This window comes from Schistocerca piceifrons, chromosome 1, assembly GCF_021461385.2.
Source record: "Schistocerca piceifrons isolate TAMUIC-IGC-003096 chromosome 1, iqSchPice1.1, whole genome shotgun sequence".
Classification (NCBI taxonomy): Eukaryota; Metazoa; Arthropoda; class Insecta; order Orthoptera; family Acrididae; genus Schistocerca; species Schistocerca piceifrons.
This window is the reverse complement of record NC_060138.1, coordinates 1,030,723,896-1,030,740,515: the sequence shown is the minus strand read 5'-3', so window position 1 is coordinate 1,030,740,515 and position 16,620 is coordinate 1,030,723,896. Positions and strand designations below refer to the sequence as shown.

Sequence of the window (16,620 nt, the reverse complement as noted above, 5' to 3'; positions counted from 1 at the left end):
CATCACCACATGTCTCTTTCAACTGTTGATGAATTTCAGTTGGTTTCACACCACGCAAATTCAGAAAACGAATGATTGCACGCGGTTCAAGTAAGGAAAACGTCGCCATTTTAAGTATTTAAAACAGTTCTCATTCTCGCCGCTGGCGGTAAAATTCCATCTGCCGTACGGTGCTGCCATCTCTGGGACATATTGACAATGCACGTGGCCTCATTTTAAAACAATGCGCATGTTTCTATCTCTTTCCAGTCCGGAGAAAAAAAAATCGGAGGCCTTAAAACTTGAATGCACCTCGTACTTTCACTGAAAGTCGCGTGAGAACCATCGCTAACTCTGAAGCAAGAATGAATGAACGATAATCGAGATCGGTACTGAATACTATCTACAAGGGTGGATCGACAAGGTAGGTGAAAAAAGGGTTAATAATTAAACACAAAAAACAAAATATTTCTTTTCATTGATTTTATTTGTAGCAAGACAAGCGACATTTCAGGTTTTGTTATTCCCTCAATCAATAAATTTATGTTTAACTTTAAAAAATACCGCACACAGCAAAGATAGCTCCGAGTTCGACGAAAATTTCGTTCGACTTACCCAGTTTCTTAAGGTAGAAGAACGTCACACAGAGTCTAATTTGGTGGATAGGGCGGATAGTAAGCATTTTGAAGTGCTACTCGCTGCATGTTAATTTTGGTAGCTCTTTTCACCACGTTGCTGAATAAATAGTCTGTTAAGATTGCGTAATAAGAGTCAATCATGGTTCTGTCGTTTTCTTAATGGTCAATGACGATGTTAGCCAGCGAAAACGAAGAAACATTCGTCATTGCTTTTTCCGCAGAATAAGGTATTTTCACATTCTGTGCACACTCACCGTCACAGATCCACTGCTTTCGCAATCGTTTTTTCTCCATACTGTAATGGTTGCTGCATAATTTCGTCTACAGTCACACAACGACGCCAGGTGTGTTTCAAATTGTAGCTCTTACGGCCATCTACCCAGTGTTTGGTGATGAATAACGGGCAGTCAAATGAAACCGATACTTATGGAAAAAAGTAAACACGTCGTTCAGTATTTCTAAAGTAAAGAAATCGCATGGGGAGAGATCAGGACTAAATGGAGGATGTGTTGGAGCTTCCAACCGAAACTTCTGTGGCATAGTCGAAACAAAATTGGCAACATGAGGGACCGCTTCAAAACAATAAACCGTTAACTTGCTTTTTTTCCATCTGTCTTGTTTTCATTTGACTTCCCCATATAGTTCTCCATTTTCATGATCCTAGCTATCCCCATCATATTGTAATATCATGAACAGCCCATAGTCAACGATCTGCCTTACAAAACCACGTTTAGTTGCCCCCCGCCGTTCGTTTCTTCCACCAATCCTTCATCTACAGTTTTTCGCAACGGCTGACGTGGTGATACGTGCCCAGTGATTCTAGTTCTTCGATACGTTATGTATTTCATTAGGCATCTTTAACACAGAATTACAAGTACTAGGAGGAGATAGTGTGATGGTTTTCCGTTCTTTAATATCTGAGAGCCGTATCTGTGACTTCCTGGTCGCATTCGCCTCAGAGACCAGTGCAGAGTTCACTGTAATCTGGCAAGAGGCCATTACAAGGTAGTAGCGGCCAAGCCAGATGGACCAAGGTTTTTTAAGGAGGTGTAGCTCCTCCTATGCTCCCAGTTATTATCCAGTTATTCTGTCGTGTGACAGGCAGAATACGGCATCTCAAGAAAGAGGTCAGGTAGGCGAGTTTTCCTCTGGTCATACCTGAAATTTTCCAAACCATTGTTTTGAAAGTCTCGTGTTTACAGTTTCTGATCTGCAGCCAACAGACGCACACTTTGCACACTCAGCCTCTTCGTAAACAGAACTTCATCCAAAATGTCACGTACCCGTTAAATGAGATGCCTTCTCCCTCAAAAATCTCAGGAATGTTAATGCGACGATCTTCTACCACAATACGACGAATTTTGCCGGTCATTTCTTCAAGAGAAATTAAACGAGCTAAAGGAACGTGCCAAATCTGCAGCGTTCTTAAGTTCATCGGACTAAAAACGAGTGAGCTCCCTTAAAGGAGCATGTTGTTCGCTTTGGAGCGCTGCAGCTGGCTAGAACTAGTGGCAGGCGATCACGGGACCTTCCAAATCTTAAGTAAGTTTATTTGTAAAGGTTCGTATTGGTCACAAAAATTGTACATTTCACAATTACTGGTTTTGGCCATCGCCATCTTCAAATCTGTTACAAATAGAAAAATAGTGGTGTAAGCAACTAAGTTTAGTTAGCTCAAGTAAAATCTACAAAAGTCTAGTGATACACAAAAACAATAAAAATACTGACATGATTGGCAGCCATTCATACCAGACAGACATAAGCTACTGGCCATTAAAATTGCTACACCAAGAAGAAATACAGATGATAAACGGGTATTCATTGGACAAATATACTAGAACTGACATGTGATTACATTTTCACGCAATTTGGGTGCATAGATCCTGAGAAATCAGTACCCAAAACAACCACCTCTGGCCGTAATAACGGCCTTGATACGCCTGGGCATTGAGTCAAACAGAGCTTGGATGGCGTGTACAGGTACAGCTGCCCTTGCAGCATCAACACGATACCACAGTTCATCAAGAGTAGTGACTGGCGCATTGTGACGAGCCAGTTGCTCGGCCACCATTGACCAGACGTTTTCAATTGGTGACAGATCTGGGGAATGTGCTGTCCAGGACAGCAGTCGAACATTTTCTGTATCCAGAAAGGCCTGTACAGGACCTGCAACATGTGGTCGTGCTTATCCTGCTGAAATGTAGGGTTTCGCAGGGATCGAATGAAGGGGAGAGCCACGGGTCGTAACACATCTGAAATGTAACGTTCACTGTTCAAAGTGCCGTCAATGAGAACAAGAGGTGACCGAGACGTGTAACCAATGGCACCCCATACCATCACGCCGGGTGATACGCCAGTATGGCGATGACGAATACACGCTTCCAATGTGCGTTCACCGCGATGTCGCCAAACACGGATGCGACCATCATGATGCTGTAAACAGAACCTGGATTCATCCGAAATAATGACGTTGCGCCATTCGTCGTTGAGTACACCATCAAGGCACCATCACAGGCGCTCCTGTCTGTGATGCAGCGTCAAGGGTAACCGCAGCCATGGTCTCCGAGCTGATAGTCCATGCTGCTGCAAACGTCGTCGAACTGTTTGTGCAGATGGTTGTTGTCTTGCAAAGGTCCCCATCTGTTGACTCAGGGATCGAGACGTGGCTGCACAATCCGTTACAGCCATGCAGATAAGATGCCTGTCATCTCGACTGCTAGTGATACGATGCCATTGGGATCCAGCGCGGCGTTCCGTATTACCCTCCGGAACCCACCAATTCCATATTCTGCTAACAGTCATTGGATCTCGACCAACTCGAGCAGCAATGTCGCGATACGATAAACCGCAATCGCGATAGGCTACAACCCGACCTTTATCAAAGTCAGAAACGTGATGGTACACATTTCTCCTCCTTAGACGAGGCATCACAACAAAGTTTCACCAGGCAACGCCGGTCAACTGCTGTTTGTGTATGAGAAATTGGTTGGAAACTTTCCTCATGTCAGAACGTTGTAGGTGTCGCCACCGGCGCCAACCTTGTGTGAATGCTCTGAAAAGCTAATCATTTGCATATCACAGCATCTTCTTCCTGTCAGTTAAATTTCGCATCTGTAGCATGTCATCCTCGTGGTGTAGCAATTTTAATGGCCAATAGTGTACTTAAAAATATTAGGACGTAGGTATCAACGTCAAAATCTACGGGGTGTTTCGTAATTCATGTTACATACTTCTAGAGGATGTCGAGGAGACTTAGTAGATCAAGTTTTACGCGAGAAACCAAGTCCGCAAACGCCATCTAACGACGCTTCCGAGCGTAAAAGCTACAGGCGCCAGCACCTTAACATATGTATGTACAGGGTGATATTCTGATAATGTTACAATCTTTCAAGAACGATAGACAAGGATATATGCATCAGTTTGAGGTTAGGGTCCCTGGTACAGAAACGAACGAGTCGAAAGTTACAAGCGAAAATCGTTCTGGTACCACTGACAATGGACAATGTACCGGTACTGTTGTTGCTAAACTGTAGGACAGGCAACTTCCACAGGTGGCAGTATGGAGCAAAACAAGAAAAAATGTCGAGTAAAGATGGGTTCTAAAATGAGTGCCTTAGGAGCTATGAGCACTTGCTCAGTGGAAGAGATGTATTTCACACTAGCGAAGATAAATAAGTGCTCATGGTTCCTCAGATATCCATAATTTGTCTGTTGAACGGGAGTTACAATGCACACTAACCAGTTCTGTCTGCACGTGCACATGCAAACAGGCACTTTAAAATGAAACGGCAAATGTTCTCGAAAGCAGCTAGGAAATAGATGTAAGACTGCCATTGACTTCAAAATGTTTAGAAAACTGTCCTTGTAATTGTTCTCAAGGTCACAATTTTTTTTAATGCCAGTGAGCTTAGGGAAGTGCGTGCTGCTTTTGTCAGAATTTATCCCTTCCTCAATGGGATTTTCTTTTTAAATACATCCCCATCAAATCAGAAATAAGTTGTTTCTCAGGTTGCAACGTCTTACTGTCGACACTGCGCAGTCAAGTTCACTTAAAATGCGAGGTCTGCAGTTCATTCCAGATGTTCTAATTTTCTTTCCTGCTCTTATATTTCCTTCATGACTTTAACAATATCGCGTTTTAAATCGAAAAATCGTAGCCGCCATGTCCCTTGACTTAAGCAACGTACTTTGAGTAACATATAGACCGCCTCGATAGCTGAGTGGTCTACGCTACAGAATGCCATGCAAAGGGGCCCGGCTTCGATTCCTGGGTCGGAGATTTTCTCCGCTCAGGGAGTCGGTGCTGAGACGTCTTCGTCGTCGTATCATCCCCACCGACGCGCAAGTCACCGAAGTGGCGCCAACTAAAAAACACTTGCACCCGGGGACCGGTTTACCCGACGAGCGGCGCTAACCACACATTTCATTTTTCAGTCATATAAGAAGTCCCCATACTCTTCGCTCTATTCCATCGCAAACTGTTGCAATTGACAATGGAAAAAATGGGTACGACTTCAGAAAATTTACTATCCGTATCACTAGTTTCATCACGTGCTTCATGTCTGAAAATTTAGCACCAAGTGCTTCTTGATGCACAGGACAGACAATGAACCCTATTCGCCGATCGTTGCTTTTTTTTTCATTGTCAACTAAACCTGCAAATTCTTTGGAAATGGTGTTGTAAAGGCGTTGCATTTGTGGTACCCATCGATTATGTGACTGTATGTCGCATAATAGATATTTAGAATTCTAATCCTGCTCTTTCGTCATTCCCATTCATTTTCGATGGCTTGTGACCATAGATCGCTAGAGTGTCTCTTTTTTTGCAAACAGCCACTGGACCTGTGGTCTTCTATTTTACCACGAACAAATAGCGAAGGATTATCACCCCTGACACCACGATTATGCAGATCTGAAGAAAGTCGTGGCGAATAAAAAATGGCGCACCGGAACGCTAAATTCTCACTTCGCCGAGTACTTCCGAGTAGTACTGAGAAAAGCCGAGACAACCCGTACCTCGTTCTCGGGTGCAGTGTTGCACTCCCTTGCTGTCCCTACCACAAACGAAGAAACTTGTGGACTCACTTTTTAACCGAATCGAGTCCGTTCATTATCAAGGCTAAGGGTGGTGTTACACGTTAGTAGAATGACGTCTGCTGAGGGTGTCAATATTTTCCCCATCGAGCTTACGACTCTGTTGAAACTCATTTTATCAGCAATAAATTATTTCAAGTACTAATGCAGTTTCCTATGAACTTCCCTCATCTTTGTTTCTATCTGTGCAGAATTTAATGTAACTGAGAAACATCACAGCACAATACTTGACTATCTATTTCTACCGACACATCAGCAAGCTGCCAATAACATGTTACAACATTTGGAAAAATTAAACAAAACCGTCGTAACTTTCCGACGGCCATGAAGTAGGAAATGACCGAATTTATCAAACTGAGTTGTAAAACGCCCGAAATCCGACGTCGGCGTGGAACTTGTAAGACAGTCTCACTCTGCACTTAGCAGGAAACCTGACGTTGACATACCGGTAATTTTCTAAATTATAACGCAAAAACTGTCTGTATGTGATGGGGCATACTCACTTTCAGGGTGCAATTTGAAACTGACATACAGGTACAGGGTTCGTGGACTGATATCAAGACTGTTCTCGCATTTAGTAATACGTCATTCATACACTTTATTGTCTGTTGCATATCTTATCGCATGAAGTTCCTGCTACTTTTCCTGTCGCCACATATTCGCGGATGTTTGTGAGAAGGAACTCTTGTACAAGTAACTACCAGTGTGAAACTGTAGCTTCACTCGCTGGGCCGCAATTTGACCCCCTTAACTCCCTCAGTTGGCTGTGGGAAGCACGAATGTATCACCGTGGCATTGTTGCCTGCTTACTTCACACATTTACACCACACCGAGTCTTCTGGCTGTGAGCATTCGATAATCGCTCTGGTCGCTATGCCGCTACGCTGTTGGCGGACGACATGGAAACCATGATCGCCGGCCGGGGTGGCAGAGCGGTTCTAGGCGCTACACTCTGGAACCGCGCGTCCGCTACGGTCGCAGGTTCGAATCCTGCCTCGGGCATGGATGTGTGTGACGTCCTTAGGTTAGTTAGGTTTAAATAGTTCTAACTTCTAGGGGACCGATGACCTCAGAAGTTAAGTCCCATAGTGATCAGAGCCATTTGAACCATTTTTGAAACCAGGATCAGTACATCTACTATCCCCCAGGCGGCATACGCCGTCACCAGATCAAAATCGACATCTTCTTTCCAGGTGTTTTATCTTTTTTCCGGGAGTGTATATCGACAGTCATTGTACAGTGCATGGCTTACGGTACTTAACACAAATATTAAATACGGTTCTCTCTCTCCTGCTCCAGTCGAGTGTGTGGCGAGTGAAAAATGACTCTTTACCGCGTAACCGCCCGTTCTAACAGTCCCTCCGAAAGGTATACAATAGACGCAGGAGAATTGCACGAGCTTACTATCGTTTTCTTAGTTTTATATGCAAATTGATTATAATTTAAGTTAAATTTTTAAAACGCTGTAGAAATAACACCACTGGTCTGATCGACGTCAAATTGCAACGGAATATCATCGTAGAAGGGGGAAAACGTAAGGCAGAAGAAAAAAATAGTGTGAAAATTGATCAATAGAAGGCGCTGTATGTGTCCCAAAACACCTATCATGCGCACGAGCAATTGAAGTTGGTATAAAAACGCCAGGTACACGGCTTTTCCTCCTTTCGCGTCTGCGACGTTCGTCATGATTGTCTCAATGCAGGATTGCGTTCTTTGTAAAGCTGTATTACAAGAATGATGACTGTGCACACGTTGCTCTGTAGGAGTTCCGGACACTGACGGCTCTGATAAAAGGAGTTGGTCAGATGACTGCCGTGGGTCTAGAGAAAATGATTCGGAAATTCGAAAAGACGGGTTCTTTCGGTGGGCGACCTGGTAGAGGGAGGAAATGAATTGATTCTGCGGCAGTGGAAGCAGTGACGACAGCAATACAGGAGGAGACGAGTGGTGGTGTGCAAACGTGTAGTGCACGTAGAATTACCCGAACATTGGACATGCCGGTGAGCACGGTGCGTAAAATCCTACGAAACATCCCTCTTTGCGATCCATTCAGAATTACCCATGTGCACGAGTTGCTTCCTGTTGACCTGCCAGCATGAGAGACCTTTGATTTAGAATTTCTTGCTCGTATGGAAGTCGACAATGATTGGCCGTGGAAAATTTTGTGTACAGACGGAGCCCACTTCCATCGGACAGGATATCTCAGTACACAGAATTGTCGAATATGGGCAAAGGAAAATCCACACGCAAATCAACCAGAACCACTTCAACCTGAAAAGGTCACTGTGTGGTGGGGTTTTCGGCATCATTTATCATAGGGGCATATTTTTTCGAAGAGACAAGTGCTTCCGGTCCTGTTACCTGTACCATCACTGGTAAGCGTTATGAGTGTCTTTTGGGCAACTACGTCATTCCAGCTCTCCAATAGCGTGGATGTATGGAGGGATCATTATTATGCCAGATGGCGCACCTCCGCACATTGAAAATGCTGTTAAGCAGCTGCTGAAGCGTCTTTTCGGAAATGCTAGAATTATCAGCCGCTATTTCCTTACAGTCTGGCCGTCCCGATCACCTGCTATTAAGCCGTGTGATTTCTAGCTGTGGGGCTATCTGAAAGATGTTGTGTTCAGTGTTTCGATTGCAGACTTAGCAGCATTGAAGGCACGCAATGCGCAACACATTCTGAACGTGAGCTCGGAAACACTTCGATCAGTTGTGGAACATGCTGTTTCTCGATTTCAACTTGTTGCAGAAAACGGTGGACAGTATTCTGAACATGTTTTGCGCCAGTTACACGGAAATTAATAATCCGATTATATCTTGATTGATGATTTGTATGCGGTTTTTGGCCTCAGGACAATTAAAAACCGATTTTTCCCATCCGATGTGACATTACCTTGCCGTGGTGGATGGGCTTACGTAAAACAGTATCACACCTGTACACTCATGCACATTGAATAGTATAGTTTGTTTAACGTCAAACGTACACCTTAGGCATTGTTGTATGATTCATTTGTCATTTGTAGTCGATCACTATTAAATTATGACGCTTAAAGGCGCCGTCTATTGCTACATCTTGCAACTATTTATTTTTCTTCTGCCATACGTTTTCCCCCTCTTCGATAATATTCCGTTGCAATTTGGCGTTATTCTGACCAGTGGTATTTCTACAGCGGTTTCAAGGTTTAACTTTAATTATAATCACCCTGTAAACTGAAGCGATCGTGAGACAGTAAACTATTGTACAAACACTTACTACCGGGTTTCAAAATTTTGCTCTGTAAGGTTTCGCGATAACAACGTACAGCACGAAAGCTTACAGGCCGACCTCGTCTGTTGACTGACAGAGACCGCCAACAGTTGAAGAGGGTAGTAATGTGTAATAGGCAAACATCTATCCAGACCATCACACAAAAATTCCAAACTGCATCAGGATCCACTGCAAGTACTATGACAGTTAGGCGGGAGGTGAGAACACTTGGATTTCATGGTCGAGCGGCTGCTTATAGGCAACACATCACGCCGATAAATGCCAAACGACGCTTTGTTTGGTGTAAAGAGCATAAACATTGGACGACTGAACAGAGGAAAAACGTTGTGTGGAGTGACGAATCACGGTACACAATGTGGCGATTCGATGGCAGGGTATGGGTATGGCGAATGCCTGGTGAACGTAATCTGCAAGCGTGTGTAGTGCCAACAGTAAAATTCGGGCTGGCCGGGGTGGCCGAGCGGTTCTAGGCGCTACAGTCTGGAACCGCGTGATCGCTACGGTCGAAGGTTCGAATCCTGCCTCGGGCATGGATTTGTGTGATGTACTTAGGTTAGTTAGGTTTAAGTAGTTCTAAGTTCTAGGGGACTGATGACCTTAGAAGTTAAGTCCCATAATGCTCAGAGCCATTTGAACCATTTTTGAGTAAAATTCGGAGGCGATGGTATTATAGACTGGTAGTGTTTTTCATGGAGGGTTCAAATGGTTCAAATGGCTCTGAGCACTATGGGACTTAACTTCTGAGGTCATCGGTCCCCTAGAACTTAGAACTACTTAAACCTAACTAACCTAAGGACATCACACGCATCCAGGCCCGAGGCAGGATTCGAACCTGTTACCGTAGTGGTCGCGCGGTTCCAGACTGTAGCGCCTAGAACCGCTCGGCCACCCTGGCCGGCTTCATGGAGGGGGTTTGCACCCTTGTTGTTTTTCGTGGCATGACAGCACAGGCCTACATTGATGTTTTAAGCACCTTCTTGCTTCCCACTGTTGAAGAGCAATTCGGGGATGGCGATTGCATTTTTCAACATGATCAAGCAGCACCTGTTCATAATGCAGTGTTTACACGACAATAACATCCCTGAAATGGACTGGCCTGCACAGAGTCCTGACCTGAATCCTATAGAACACCTTTGGGATGTTTTGAAACGCAGACTTCGTGCCAGGCCTCAACGGCCGACATAGATACCTCTCCTCAGAGCACCATTCGTGAATAATGGGCTGTCATGTCCCAAGAAACCTTCCAGCACCTGGCTGAACGTATGGCTGCGAGAGTGGAAGCTGTTATCAAGGCTAAGGGTGGGCCAACACCATATTGAATTCCAGAATTACCGATGGAGGGCGCCACGAACGTGGCCAGGTGTCCGCATACTTTTGATCACATTGTGTATGTAGGCTACCCCGTAAGGAGAGTGTCAGACACAAGCATATATATGAGCATAGGAGTATCGTATCGTTATTCTCATAGCATGTATTATCAAATTATAAGCTTTCATAATTTTCTTTCATCATTCACATTGATATCAAACACAGATAACTAAACATGCTAGACTGCCCACTGTAACATATGTAACATAAGTCGTTCAAATTACCTTTATTTTTATTCTGACGGTCGAAGAGGATTTTGGACACACTACACGACTGATCTCATTGCTGTAGGTCTCATTCTTCATTCGTGTCCCAGAAGTACAGTGCAGTTTTATTGCTTTCTCATTTCAGATTCATAAGATAGTAAATAAAGCAACTTGGACTGCTTCAAAATTAACTTTTCATCAAACTGTTAAAAGTCTCCTCATCAGAATGTTTCTTGAATTTTTTTGAGGCTCCTTCCCCCTCCTTTCTTATTCGCTCTACAGGACGATCAGTTATTTCGTGCAACTGACTTCTGCAGTTAACCACTTAACTGGAAAGCCTTCATAGCTCGTTTAGCAAAAGATATATATATCTGAATCCGATAAATAAACTCTCGAGGAAAAGACAACATACAGCAAAAGCTGATTCGCGTTGTCTGTTGCCCGCCATGCGCTCCAACAGACCAGGTTCTTCGCAGCAGGCGACTGTCTGCTCATTCACTAACCACACGTTTTGAATTGCGCTCAGAATCATCTTAGGGAGATATATAGTAAATTTATTGTTTTAAATCTGCTGTAGCTTTGACTCTCAGTTTTCTCATAACACTTCTGCAGGTTTGCAGTAAACAGTGTTGCGCAGACAAAATGAGCTTCTTTACTGCATACATTGCAATGAGCTATAAACGCACCGCGCGTAAATCTTTCGTATTCTAAAAGTCAGTTTTACACACTGCATCTGTCACTTGCTAGTAAAGACGAAATGTATTCCGTTTGATTCTAAGTACCTCTACAACTCGAGTGTCAGAAAATCTCAGCATTCACATCGTGGCCGTTCTGGCGCGCCTCTTCGTCTAGTCCACAATTTACACTCTCGTATAAACCCATTTTCTGTGGTGCTGATCTGCCACTGTATTTATCAAGTCAGTAAGATTCGCGGTTCTCTTCATATTTATGGCATTCCAGATAGCTTTACAGTACAGATTCCAAGCCATGGTACCAGCTTACACTGTAATTGAGAGGAAGCGCTGACACACACACACACACACACACACACACACACACACACACACACGCACACACACACACACACACACACACACGTATGTGTATATTAGCGTAGTGGGTGTCTCTCCTAACAGCTACCAGGCACATTTTCTCTGGTGTTTCGGCAGATATTGGCAATTTGGTTTTGTAACGTGTAGCTAGAGTCACCCCAGACAAATACTGATAGCCATGTCTTTCATGCGACGTCCAGCATCGACGTAAAAGCGTCGACTTGTTTCCTGTTCCAAGTAAAATGAATTTTAAATTAGAATCTTACTTGCCCATTCGACTCACGCCCCGTCCTCACAGCTTTACTTCTGCCAGTACCTCGCCTCCTACCTTCCAAACTTTACAGAAGCTCTCCTGCGAACCTTGCAGAACTAGCACTCCTGAAAGAAAGGATATTGCGGAGACATGGCTTAGCCACAGCCTGGGGGATGTTTCCAGAATGAGATTTTCACTCTGCATGCAAAGCTACCGAGTTCGAGTCTCGGTCCGGCACACAGTTTTAATCTGCCAGGAAGTTTTATATCAGCGCACACTCCCGCTGCAGAGTGAAAATCTCATTCTGATAATGAGCATTATTTGTTTGGGCTGACTCCATCTTCACATTCCAAGAACTAAATTGCAAGTATCTGCCAAAACACCAGAGAAAATGCGCCTGACAACCAACATCCAGTGTAAGCAACAGATTATCTAAATCTTGAAAAATGTCGAGATTAAACTTCTTTTGTTTAGCATCGATAATGATTTAATGTCTGTTGAACAACAGTTTCTGGACCATTTCTTGACAAGTGTCACATTTATTGAAGACTGGTGCTTTATAACTATAGAGACAAAGTAAGATCAAGAACAGACAGAAATAATTTGTACACTATACTATTTATTATGTGCGCATTTCCAAGTCCTGTTTAGTAGTTGTGTACAAATACAAAATAACAGCAATTATCGCAGAACTATTCAGGGTTGGTAAATAAACCTTAAATGTTCTGCGGAGTAAACTAGAGTTGCCCCTAACATGTACGTTAGTTTTTAACACCACGATTTCCAGAGGCACAGACTTATAGGAAAAGGCATCCTCTTGTCTTCCTCCGACTTTGAACTGACTTATCCAACCAATGACAGATGGGAGCTGCGGTTAAAGTGGACTCCAAACCATGATGTAACTTGTCATTTTTCACTATGCCTAGGTAAGAGAAGTGATCGGTCCTCTGTTGTCTGACTATTATCCACAGAGAAATAAGGCCTTTATTGATTGACATTTGTAGTTAACCACAGACATATCGATACGAAAAAAATCCTAAATCTTTTGTATAAACTTAAACTGATTATAAGGTATAAGTACAGAAATAGACACGCAAGCTCGCTTTGGACAAATTGGAAAATCAGCCTAAGGTTTTCATAGAAACCACCCCAATATTTTGCCTTAAGTTATTGAAGAAAACAAAGGAAATCCAGTTGTGGATGGCTGGAAAGTAATCGAAAAACAGTGTTCTCCCGAATAGTAGTCCATAGTCTAACCACTGCGCCACCTCACTAGGAAATGTCTTCGCTGTTTTCTGGCTGAAACATGAGGAACTTCCCACAATAAAGGAGACCTGGAATCACAGAAATATCCTCCAGTGAACTCAGAAGCGCCGCTTTCATTCTTTGTTAACGAAACAGTGTTTCAAGACAAAACCAACAGGAAAAATATTTTTCTTGCACTAAAGATAAGTGAAGAGAGGCTACAGAAAGCAATTTATCTTTATTATATGTAGTTCGGCACCAATACATATAGTAAAAAATTAATGCACTGTTCGTTACATACCAATACCTAAACTGCACATGATGTATAAGGGACACTTTGCCACGATTCTTCCGACTACGATGCAGGAGTTCCACTGGGAAGCCCTTACACATTATTCACACAGTCCCAATCTTTTCACATGCGATTTCCGTGTTTTTGGAGCCCGGAAGAAAGACATTCGTGGATGTCGATTTGATTTCGAAGAAAGATGCGCACGCTTGGGTAGGATCAGGATTCCGAAGACAACCGCAAGTATTTTTCCATGAAGGCACTGACCATCTTGCCTCATAGTAGAATAAATGTATTAACAATTATGGGGACTACTTTTTAAATAATAGTTTACTTTGTTTCCATCTGACTCGTTTTCATTTGACAGTCCCTTATATAACGTGTATCCTGCCTAGAATTTTCAGTACTGTTCCCAGAGTTCATCAGATAATTTCCAGAGTTTCCAGATTCCATACTGATATCTGAAAATCTATTTTTTGTCATCATGTTAACTAATATTAGCATACTGAATCTGTGATCTTACAAGTTGTCCAGTACTATTATGGCCAATACAGAGCAATTGCGGAAACGCGACTGTGTTGTAGAACATCTGGAAACGCATTACAAGGACTGAAAGTGGAGGCTAAACCATTAACTTAGCATGCACAAGGAAAGAAAAAATACACTCACAAACGCACGCTCACACGACAAACACACACACACACACACACGAAGACGAAAAGAAAGTGAGAGAGAGAAGACTGAGAGGAAAGCCATAACCATGTATCACGTTTAGTACGGTGATTTAGGAGCTAATGATACGTTGAGGCTAACATTCCAAGTAAAACAATGAAACAAACAAGGACTAAAATAGCGGTCGCCAACTGTCTTCAAGCTTAGCTAATTATGTTCTTTTGTTGCGGACGAGTCGGGCGTGAATTACGTTACAAATAACGAAGCTTACGCCGATGGTTGTGTATCAAGATTGGCAATTATATTTAGAATAAATACAATCAAAGATACGCTGTAAACGTGTCTACTTGCGCTATTGCTTCTAATCCGAGCTCATCGTATCACAGAAATTTTACAGCTAATATACGATTGCTCATCGTGTCGCAAGTACATATAAAACTTATTACACTTATTTTGATAGCGCTCGCACAAAGACAACTGCAACACCTTAACCTATTATTCAATTAAATCTGGTTGTTTCCTCCTCTGAAATCTAAAATCTAAAACAGTGTGTAGTGGAGAGAAGTATCACTAGCCGGTAACAGCGAACTCATTATTATAATGGATACAACATCGCATCGAAAAGACGTATAAAATTAAACAAAGTCTTAATCATTCAATTGTGTGTCACTGAAAATTTGATAGTACGATAGTGCTCAATGCACACGCTGTGATACCTCTTGGGAATCATGAAATGGTGCGTAGCATTCTTGGCGTGGAGAGGAGAAAAAAAGGAGGGAAGTGTAGCCAGCGCCACGGTATCTAGAAGGCACGCAGTCTTGACCCAAATCCTTGAGATGGGCTATTCTTTCGGAACCGCGGAGTCTCGGAAAAACATTTGCCACATAACGGGGAAAGCCGGTTATTTTTGAGAACATTATTAATACAAAGTGTGTCAGAGGCTAGCGTACCCCCACTCGTAGCGTGGCGTGTCGCGGCGCGCCGCAGTTGGCAGCACTGGAACGAGACGTAGCGCGTCCGCAGAACGTAGTCGGCCCTTACCTTTCAGAGCAGGCGGCGGCGGTGGACGAACAGCTCGTGCGCTTCTCTGCCGCGAGGGACTAAAAATCTCGAATTATGCCCTCTTCGCTTCCCATTAGATTACAAGAGGACGTGGGAGGCTCTGTTCTCGGAGCGCGGGAGTAGGGGCGTCGGCGTCCGCTAAATTTAGCCGCAGACGCACAGTGTTAGATTTCTGCCTCGCATGCAGCCGGCCGCTCGGACACCGATTGGCCGGGCCTCTGAGTCACATGATACCGGTGCTGCCAATCGGCCTCGGGGCAGTCGCTAATGTCCTGCCTGCGAACGTCTTCGCATCGCTGCCGCTTCGTTGTTTCTGCAAATGTCCCGAGCGAAGGGAAAGGTCAAAACCAATGGAGTCCCACAGGAAGAGGCCATACATCGCGACCAACTGATTGCGAAGATCTTTCGCAATATTGAGGGGCATACGGAAGAAATTACTTTGCAAAATCTTAGTCAGACATAGACACTTTGGTTAAATATCTAGGAGTAAAGTTGCAAAGCTTTATGAAATGGAACGAGCACGTAAGGACGTTAGCAGAGAATAAACAAAAACTCGAATCAAAACGCCTTCAGCCACCTAAATTTCCAATTGGTATTTTATTTGAGTAACCAGTTTCAGCGTTACATTACATTACCTTTGCCACACGCAGTCTTGACCCAATATTAGATACAGGCTCCCCGTTAGATGCTATTTTCCTTGACTCCCGGAAGGCGTTCGATACAGTTCCGCACTGTCGCCTTATAAACAAAGTAAGAGCCTACGGAATATCAGACCAGCTGTGTGGCCGGATTGAAGAGTTTTTAGCAAACAGAACACAGCATGTTGTTCTCAATGGAAATACGTCTACAGAGATTAAGGTAACCTCTGGCGTGCCACAGGGGAGTGATATGGGACCATTGCTTTTCACAATATATATAAATGACCTAGTAGATAGTGTCGGAAGTTCCATGCGGCTTTTCACGGATGATGCTGTAGTATACAGAGAAGTTGCAGCATTAGAAAATTGCAGCGAAATACAGGAAGATCTGCAGCGGATAGGCACTTGGTGCAGGGAGTGACAACTGACCCTTAACATAGACAAATGTAATGTATTGCGAATACATAGAAAGAAGGATCCTTTATTGTATGATTATATGATAGTGGAACAAACACTGGTAGCAGTTATGAAACTTCCTGGCAGATTAAAACTGTGTGCCCGACCGAGACTCGAACTCGGGACCTTTCCCTTTCGCGGGCAAGTGCTCTACCAACTGAGCTACCGAAGCACGACTCACGCCCGGTCCCACAGCTTTACTTCTGCCAGTATCTCGTCTCCTACCTTCCAAACTTTACAGAAGCTCTCCTGCGAACCTTGCAGAACTAGCACTCCTGAAAGAAAGGATATTGCGGAGACATGGCTTAGCCATAGCCTGGGGGATGTTTCCAGAATGAGATTTTCACTCTGCAGCGGAGTGTGTGCTGATATGAAACTTCCTGGCAGATGAAAACTG

At 43.6% G+C, this 16,620-nt stretch overlaps 1 protein-coding gene across 1 annotated transcript in view; it reads right to left on the bottom strand.

Moving 5' to 3' along the window:
• The window catches only part of LOC124722631, a 359,671-nt gene extending 344,426 nt beyond the window's left edge, over positions 1 to 15,245 (bottom strand). The window contains exon 1 of the mRNA XM_047247805.1: positions 15,109 to 15,245. The gene's annotated coding sequence lies outside the window, so the exon portion shown is untranslated. The remainder of the gene's footprint in view (positions 1 to 15,108) is intronic.
• Between the last annotated feature and the right edge of the window lie 1,375 nt (positions 15,246 to 16,620).